The sequence below is a fragment of the Dama dama genome, unplaced genomic scaffold, assembly GCF_033118175.1.
Source record: "Dama dama isolate Ldn47 unplaced genomic scaffold, ASM3311817v1 ptg000225l, whole genome shotgun sequence".
NCBI classification, from domain to species: Eukaryota; Metazoa; Chordata; class Mammalia; order Artiodactyla; family Cervidae; genus Dama; species Dama dama.
The window spans coordinates 1,603,885-1,613,072 of record NW_026871011.1 but is presented as its reverse complement, the minus strand read 5'-3'; positions in this window follow the sequence as shown (position 1 = coordinate 1,613,072).

The following is a 9,188-nucleotide window of genomic DNA, read 5'->3' as shown; positions in this document are numbered from 1 at the left end:
GCTCCTCCTATTTTTCAGATTGTTTCATGCTCCTCATATTTTTGACACGTTTTGAAGCTCTTCATATTTTTCACACCTTTTCAGGCTCTTCATGTTTTTGAACACCGTTTCATGCTCCTCTTAATTTTTTTTTATTGTTATTTTTTTTAATTTTTTTTTATTATTTTTATTTTTTTTCCCAGTGGGTTTTGTCAAACTTTGATATGAATCAGCCATGGATTTACATGTATTCCCAGTCCCGATTCCCCCTCCCACCTCCCTCTCCACCTGATTCCTCTGGGTCTTCCCAGTGCACCAAGCCGGAGCACTTGTCTCGTACATCCTACCTGGGCTGGTGATCTGTTTCACCATAGATAGCATACATGCTGTTCTTTTGAAACATCCCACCCTCACATTCTCCCACAAAGTTTAAAAGTCTGTTCTGTATTTCTGTGTCTCTTTTTCTGTTCTGCATATAGGGTTATCGTTGTCACCTTTCTAAATTCCATATACATGTGTCAGTATGCTGTAATGTTCTTTATCTTTCTGGCTTACTTCACTCTGTAAAATGGGCTCCAGCTTCATCCATCTCATTAGGACTGATTCAAATGAATTCTTTTTAATGGCTGAGTAATATTCCATGGTGTATATGTACCACAGCTTTCTTATCCATTCATCTGCTGACGGGCATCTAGGTTGCTTCCATGTCCTGGCTATTATAAACAGTGCTGCGATGAACATTGGGGTGCACGTGTCTCTTTCAGACGAACCTATGGACACCTTATCTTTGACAAAGGAGGCAAGGATATGCAATGGAAAAAAGACAACCTCTTTAACAAGTGGTGCTGGGAAAACTGGTCAACCACTTGTAAAAGAAGGAAAATAGAACACTTTCTAACACCATACACAAAAATAAACTCAAAATGGATTAAAGATCTAAATGTAAGACCAGAAACTATAAAACTCCTAGAGGAGAAGATAGGCAAAATACTCTCCGACATAAATCAAAGCAAGATCCTCTATGACCCACCTCCCAGAATATTGGAAATAAAAGCAAAACTAAACAAATGGGACCTAATGAAACTTAAAAGCTTTTGCACTACAAAGGAAACTATAAGTAAGGTGAAAAGACAGCCCTCAGATTGGGAGAAAATAATAGCAAATGAAGAAACAGACAAAGGATTAATCTCAAAAATATACAAGCAAATCCTGCAGCTCAATTCCAGAAAAATAAATGACCCAATAAAACATGAGCCAAAGAACTAAACAGACATTTCTCCAAAGAAGACATACAGATGGATAACAAACACATGAAAAGATGCTCAACATCACTCATTATTAGAGAAATGCAAATCAAAACCACAATGAGGTACCATTACATGCCAGTCAGGATGGCTGCTATCCAAAAGTCTACAAGCAATAAATGCTGGAGAGGGAGTGGAGAAAAGGGAACCCTCTTATACTGTTGGTGGGAATGCACCCTAGTACAGCCGCTATGGAAAACGGTGTAGAGATTTCTTAAAAAACTGGAAATAGAACTGCCATATGACCCAGCAATTCCACTTCTGGGCATACACAATGAGAAAACCAGATCCTCTTATTTTTCAGACCGTTTCAAACTCCTCATATTTTTTACACCTTTTGAAGCTCTTCATATATTTCACACCTTTTCAGACTCTTCATGTTTTTCAACACCGCTTCATGCTCCTCCTATTTTTCAGACCGTTTCATGGTCCTCATATTTTTGACACCTTTTGAAGCTCTTCATATTTTTGACACCTTTTCAGGCTCTTCATGTTTTTGAACACCGTTTCATGCTCCTCATATTTGGACACCTTTTGAAGCTCTTCATATTTTTCAAACTTTTTCAGGCTCTTCAAGTTTTTAAACAACGCTTCATGCTCCTCCTAATTTTCAGACCGTTTCATGATCCTCATATTTTTGACACCTTTTGAAGCTCTTCATATTTTTCACACCTTTTCAGGCTCTTCATGTTTTTGAACACCGTTTCATGCTCCTCCTATTTTTCAGACCGTTTCATGCTCCTCATATTTTTGACACTTTTTGAAGCTCTTCATATTTTTCACAGCTTAACAGGCTCTTCATGTTTTTGAACACCAATTCATGCTACTCCTATTTTTCAGACCGTTTCATGCTCCTCATATTTTTGACACCTTTTGAAGCTCTTCATATTTTTCACACTTTTTCAGGCTCTTCAAGTTTTTAAACAACGCTTCATGCTCCTCCTAATTTTCAGACCGTTTCATGATCCTCATATTTTTGTCACCTTTTGAAGCTCTTCATATTTTTCACACCGTTTCATGCTCCTCTGATTATTCAGATCGTTTCATGCTCCTCATATTTTTGACACATTTTGAAGCTCTTCATATTTTCGACACCTTTCAGGTTCTTCAAGTTTTTCAACACCGTTTCATGCTCCTCCTATTTTTCAAACGGTTTCATGCTCCTCATATTTTTGACACATTTTGAAGCTCTTCATATTTTCGACACCTTTCAGGTTCTTCAAGTTTTTCAACACCGTTTCATGCTCCTCCTATTTGTCAAACCGTTTCATGTTCCTCCTATTTTTCAGACCGTTTCATGCTCCTCATATTTTTGACACCTTTTGAAGCTCTTCATGTTTTTCACACCCTTTCATGGTCTTCATATTTTTCAACACGGTTTCATGCTCCTCCTAATTTTCAGATCGTTTCATGCTCCTCATATTTTTGACACCTTTTGAAGCTCTTCTTATTCTTCACACTTTTTCAGGCTCTTCATGATTTTCAACACCGATTCATGCTCCTCCTATTTTTCAGTCAGGTTCATGCTCCTCATATTTTTGACACCTTTTGAAGCTCTACATATTTTTCACATCTTTCCATGCTCCTCATGTTTTTCAACACCGTTTCATGCTCCTCCTCTCTTTCAGACCGTTTCAGGCTCCTCATATGTTTCACACCTTTTTCAGGCTCTTCATGTATTTCAACACCACTTCATGCTCCTCCCATTTTTCAGACCGTTTCATGCTACTCATTTTTTTGACACGTTTTGAAGCTCTTCATATTTTTCCCATTTTTCAGGCTCTTCATGTTTTTGAACACCGTTTCATGCACCTCCTATTTTTCAGACCGTTCATGCTCCTCATATTTTGACACATTTTGAAGCTCTTCATATTTTTCACATGTTTTCAGGCTCTTCATGTTTTTGAACAAGGTTTCATGCTCCTCCCATTTTTCAGACCGTTTCATGCTCCTCATATTTTTGACACGTTTTGAAGCTCTTCATATTTTTCACATTTTTCAGGCTGTTCATGTTTTTGAAAACCGTTTCATGCTCCTCCTATTTTTCAGACCGTTCATGCTCCTCATATTTTGACACCTTTTGAAGCTCTTCATATTTTTCACACCTTTTCAGGCTCTTCATGTTTCTGAACACCGCGTCATGCTCCTCCAATTTTTCATATCGTTTCATGCTCCTCCTATTTTTCAGACCGTTTCATGCTCCTCAGGTATTTCACACCTTTTGAAGCTCTTCATATTTTTCACACCTTTTCAGGCTCTTCATGTTTTGAACACCGCTTCATGCTCCTCCTATTTTTCAGACCGTTTCATGCTCCTCAGGTAATTCACACCTTTTGAAGCTCTTCATATTTTTCACACCTTTTCAGGCTCTTCATGTTTTGAACACCGCTTCATGCTCCTCCTATTTTTCAGACCGTTTCATGCTCCTCAGGTAATTCACACCTTTTGAAGCTCTTCATATTTTTCACACTTTTTCAGGCTCTTCATATTTTGAACACCGCTTCATGCTCCTCCTATTTTTCAGACCGTTTCATGCTCCTCAGGTATTTCACACCTTTTGAAGCTCTTCATATTTTTCACACCTTTTCAGGCTCTTCACGTTTTTGAACAACACTTCATGCTCCTCCTACTTTTCAGATTGTTTCATGCTCATCTCATTTTTGACACCTTTTCAGGGTCTTCATATTTTTCAAACTTTTGAAGATCTTCATATTTTTCACACTTTTTCAGGCTCTTCATGTTTTGAACACTGCTTCATGCTCCTCCTATTTTTCAGACCGTTTCATTCTCCTCATGTTCTTCACACCTTTTGAAGCTCTTCATAATTTTCACACCTTTTCATGGTCTTCATGTTTTTGAACACCGTTTCATGCTCGTCCTATTTTTCAGACCATTTCAAGCGCCTCATATTTTTGAAACATTTTGAAGCTCTTCATATTTTTCACACCTTTTCCGTCTCTTCTTGTTTTTCAACACCGCTTCTTGCTCCTCCTATTTTTCAGACCGTTTCATGCTCCTCATATTGTTGACACCTTTTGAAGCACTTCATATTTTTCACACCTTTTCAGGCTCTTCATATTTTTAAAACCGCTTCATGTTCCTCCTGTTTTTCACACCTTTTGAAGCTCTTCATATTTTTCACACCTTTTCAGGCTGTACATGTTTTTGAAGACCACTTCAAGCTCCTCATCTTTTTCAGACCGTTTCATGCTCCTGATATTTTTCACACCGTTTGAAGCTCTTCATATTCTTCACACGTTTTCAGATTCTTCATGTTTTTGATCACCGTTTCATGCTCCTCCTATTTTTCAGACCGTTTCATACTCCTCATATTTTTGACACCTTTTGAAGCTCTTCACATTTATCACACCTTTTCAGGCTCTTCATGTTTTTCAACACCACTTCAGGATCCTCCTATATTTCAGAGCGTTTCATGCTCCTCATATTTTTGACACCTTTTGAAGCTCTTCACATTTTTCACACCTTTTCGGGCTCTTCATGTTTTTCAACACTGCTTCATGCTCCTCCTATTTTTCAGATCGTTTCAGGCTCCGCATATTTTTGACTCCTTTTGAAGCTCTTCATTTTTTTCACACGTTTTCAGGCCCTTCATGTTTTTGAACACCGCTTCATGCTCCTCCTATTTTTCAGACGGTTTCAGGCTGCTCGTATTTTTCAGACCGTTTCATGCTCCTCATATTTTTGACAATTTTATAAGCTCTTCATATTTTTCACACCTTTCCATGCTCCTCATGTTTTTCAACACCGTTTCATGCTCCTCCTCTCTTTCAGACCGTTTCAGGCTCCTCATATGTTTCACACCTTTTTCAGGCTCTTCATGTATTTCAACACCACTTCATGCTCCTCCCATTTTTCAGACCGTTTCATGCTACTCATATTTTTGACACGTTTTGAAGCTCTTCATATTTTTCCCATTTTTCAGGCTCTTCATGTTTTTGAACACCGTTTCATGCACCTCCTATTTTTCAGACCGTTCATGCTCCTCATATTTTGACACATTTTGAAGCTCTTCATATTTTTCACATGTTTTCAGGCTCTTCATGTTTTTGAACAAGGTTTCATGCTCCTCCCATTTTTCAGACCGTTTCATGCTCCTCATATTTTTGACACGTTTTGAAGCTCTTCATATTTTTCACATTTTTCAGGCTCTTCATGTTTTTGAACACCATTTCATGCTCCTCCTATTTTTCAGACCGTTCATGCTCTTCATATTTTGACACCTTTTGAAGCTCTTCATATTTTTCACACCTTTTCAGGCTCTTCATGTTTCTGAACACCGCGTCATGCTCCTCCAATTTTTCATATCGTTTCATGCTCCTCCTATTTTTCAGACCTTTTCATGCTCCTCAGGTATTTCACACCTTTTGAAGCTCTTCATATTTTTCACACCTTTTCAGGCTCTTCATGTTTTGAACACCGCTTCATGCTCCTCCTATTTTTCAGACCGTTTCATGCTCCTCAGGTATTTCACACCTTTTGAAGCTCTTCATATTTTTCACACCTTTTCAGGCTCTTCATGTTTTGAACACCGCTTCATGCTCCTCCTATTTTTCAGACCGTTTCATGCTCCTCAGGTATTTCACACCTTTTGAAGCTCTTCATATTTTTCACACTTTTTCAGGCTCTTCATATTTTGAACACCGTTTCATGCTCCTCCTATTTTTCAGACCGTTTCATGCTCCTCAGGTATTTCACACCTTTTGAAGCTCTTCATATTTTTCACACCTTTTCAGGCTCTTCACGTTTTTGAACAACACTTCATGCTCCTCCTACTTTTCAGATTGTTTCATGCTCATCTCATTTTTGACACCTTTTCAGGGTCTTCATATTTTTCAAACTTTTAAAGATCTTCATATTTTTCACACTTTTTCAGGCTCTTCATGTTTTGAACACTGCTTCATGCTCCTCCTATTTTTCAGACCGTTTCATTCTCCTCATGTTCTTCACACCTTTTGAAGCTCTTCATGATTTTCACACCTTTTCATGCTCTTCATGTTTTTCAACACCTCTTCATGCACCTCCTATATTTCAGACCGTTTCATGCTCCTCATAATTTTGACACCTTTGAAGCTCTTCATATTTTTCAAACCTTTTCAGGCTCTTCATGTTTTTCAACACCACTTCATTCACCTCCTATATTTCAGACCGTTTCATGCTCCTCATATTTTGTCACGTTTTGAAGCTCTTCATATTTTTCACACATTTCAGTCTCTTCATGTTTTTGAATACTGCTTCATGCTCCTCCTATTTTTCAGAGCGATTCATGCTCCTCATATTTTTGACACGTTTTGTAGCTCTTCATATTTTTCACACCTTTTCAGGCTCTTCATGTTTTTGAACACCGCTTAATGCTCCTCCTATTTTTCAGATTGTTTCATGCTCCTCATATTTTTGACACGTTTTGAAGCTCTTCATATTTTTCACACCTTTTCAGGCTCTTCATGTTTTTGAACACCGTTTCATGCTCCTCTTAATTTTTTTTTATTGTTATTTTTTTAAATTTTTTTTTATTATTTTTATTTTTTTTCCCAGTGGGTTTTGTCATACTTTGATATGAATCAGCCATGGATTTACATGTATTCCCAGTCCCGATTCCCCCTCCCACCTCCCTCTCCACCCGATTCCTCTGGGTCTTCCCAGTGCACCAAGCCGGAGCACTTGTCTCGTACATCCTACCTGGGCTGGTGATCTGTTTCACCATAGATAGCATACATGCTGTTCTTTTGAAATATCCCACCCTCACATTCTCCCACAAAGTTTAAAAGTCTGTTCTGTATTTCTGTGTCTCTTTTTCTGTTCTGCATATAGGGTTATCGTTGTCACCTTTCTAAATTCCATATACATGTGTCAGTATGCTGTAATGTTCTTTATCTTTCTGGCTTACTTCACTCTGTAAAATGGGCTCCAGCTTCATCCATCTCATTAGGACTGATTCAAATGAATTCTTTTTAATGGCTGAGTAATATTCCATGGTGTATATGTACCACAGCTTTCTTATCCATTCATCTGCTGACGGGCATCTAGGTTGCTTCCATGTCCTGGCTATTATAAACAGTGCTGCGATGAACATTGGGGTGCACGTGTCTCTTTCAGACGAACCTATGGACACCTTATCTTTGACAAAGGAGGCAAGGATATGCAATGGAAAAAAGACAACCTCTTTAACAAGTGGTGCTGGGAAAACTGGTCAACCACTTGTAAAAGAAGGAAAATAGAACACTTTCTAACACCATACACAAAAATAAACTCAAAATGGATTAAAGATCTAAATGTAAGACCAGAAACTATAAAACTCCTAGAGGAGAAGATAGGCAAAACACTCTCCGACATAAATCAAAGCAAGATCCTCTATGACCCACCTCCCAGAATATTGGAAATAAAAGCAAAACTAAACAAATGGGACCTAATGAAACTTAAAAGCTTTTGCACTACAAAGGAAACTATAAGTAAGGTGAAAAGACAGCCCTCAGATTGGGAGAAAATAATAGCAAATGAAGAAACAGACAAAGGATTAATCTCAAAAATATACAAGCAAATCCTGCAGCTCAATTCCAGAAAAATAAATGACCCAATAAAACATGAGCCAAAGAACTAAACAGACATTTCTCCAAAGAAGACATACAGATGGATAACAAACACATGAAAAGATGCTCAACATCACTCATTATTAGAGAAATGCAAATCAAAACCACAATGAGGTACCATTACATGCCAGTCAGGATGGCTGCTATCCAAAAGTCTACAAGCAATAAATGCTGGAGAGGGAGTGGAGAAAAGGGAACCCTCTTATACTGTTGGTGGGAATGCACCCTAGTACAGCCGCTATGGAAAACAGTGTAGAGATTTCTTAAAAAACTGGAAATAGAACTGCCATATGACCCAGCAATTCCACTTCTGGGCATACACAATGAGGAAACCAGATCCTCTTATTTTTCAGACCGTTTCAAACTCCTCATATTTTTTACACCTTTTGAAGCTCTTCATATATTTCACACCTTTTCAGACTCTTCATGTTTTTCAACACCGCTTCATGCTCCTCCTATTTTTCAGACCGTTTCATGCCCTCATATTTTTGACACCTTTTGAAGCTCTTCATATTTTTCACACTTTTTCAGGCTCTTCAAGTTTTTAAACAACGCTTCATGCTCCTCCTAATTTTCAGACCGTTTCATGATCCTCATATTTTTGACACCTTTTGAAGCTCTTCATATTTTTCACACCGTTTCATGCTCCTCATATTTTTCAGACCGTTTCATGCTCCTCATATTTTTGACACCTTTTGAAGCTCTTCATATTTTTCACACCTTTTCAGGCTCTTCATGTTTTTCAACACCAATTCATTCTCCTCCTATTTTTCAGATCGTTTCATGCTCCACATATTTTCACACCTTTTGAAGCTAATCATTTTTTTCACACCTCTTCAGGCTTTTCATGTTTTTGAACACCGTTTCATGCTCCTCATATTTTTGACACCTTTTGAAGCTCTTCATATTTTTCACAGCTTAACAGGCTCTTCATGATTTTGAACACCAATTCATGCTACTCCTATTTTTCAGACCGTTTCATGCTCCTCATATTTTTGACACCTTTTGAAGCTCTTCATATTTTTCACACTTTTTCAGGCTCTTCAAATTTTTAAACAACGCTTCATGCTCCTCCTAATTTTCAGACCGTTTCATGATCCTCATATTTTTGCCACCTTTTGAAGCTCTTCATATTTTTCACACCTTTTCAGGCTCTTCATGTTTTTGAACACCGTTTCATGCTCCTCCTATTTTTCAGACCGTTTCATGCTCCTCATATTTTTGACACATTTTGAAGCTCTTCATATTTTTCACATCTTTTCAGGCTCTTCATGTTTTTCAACACCAATTCATTTTCCTC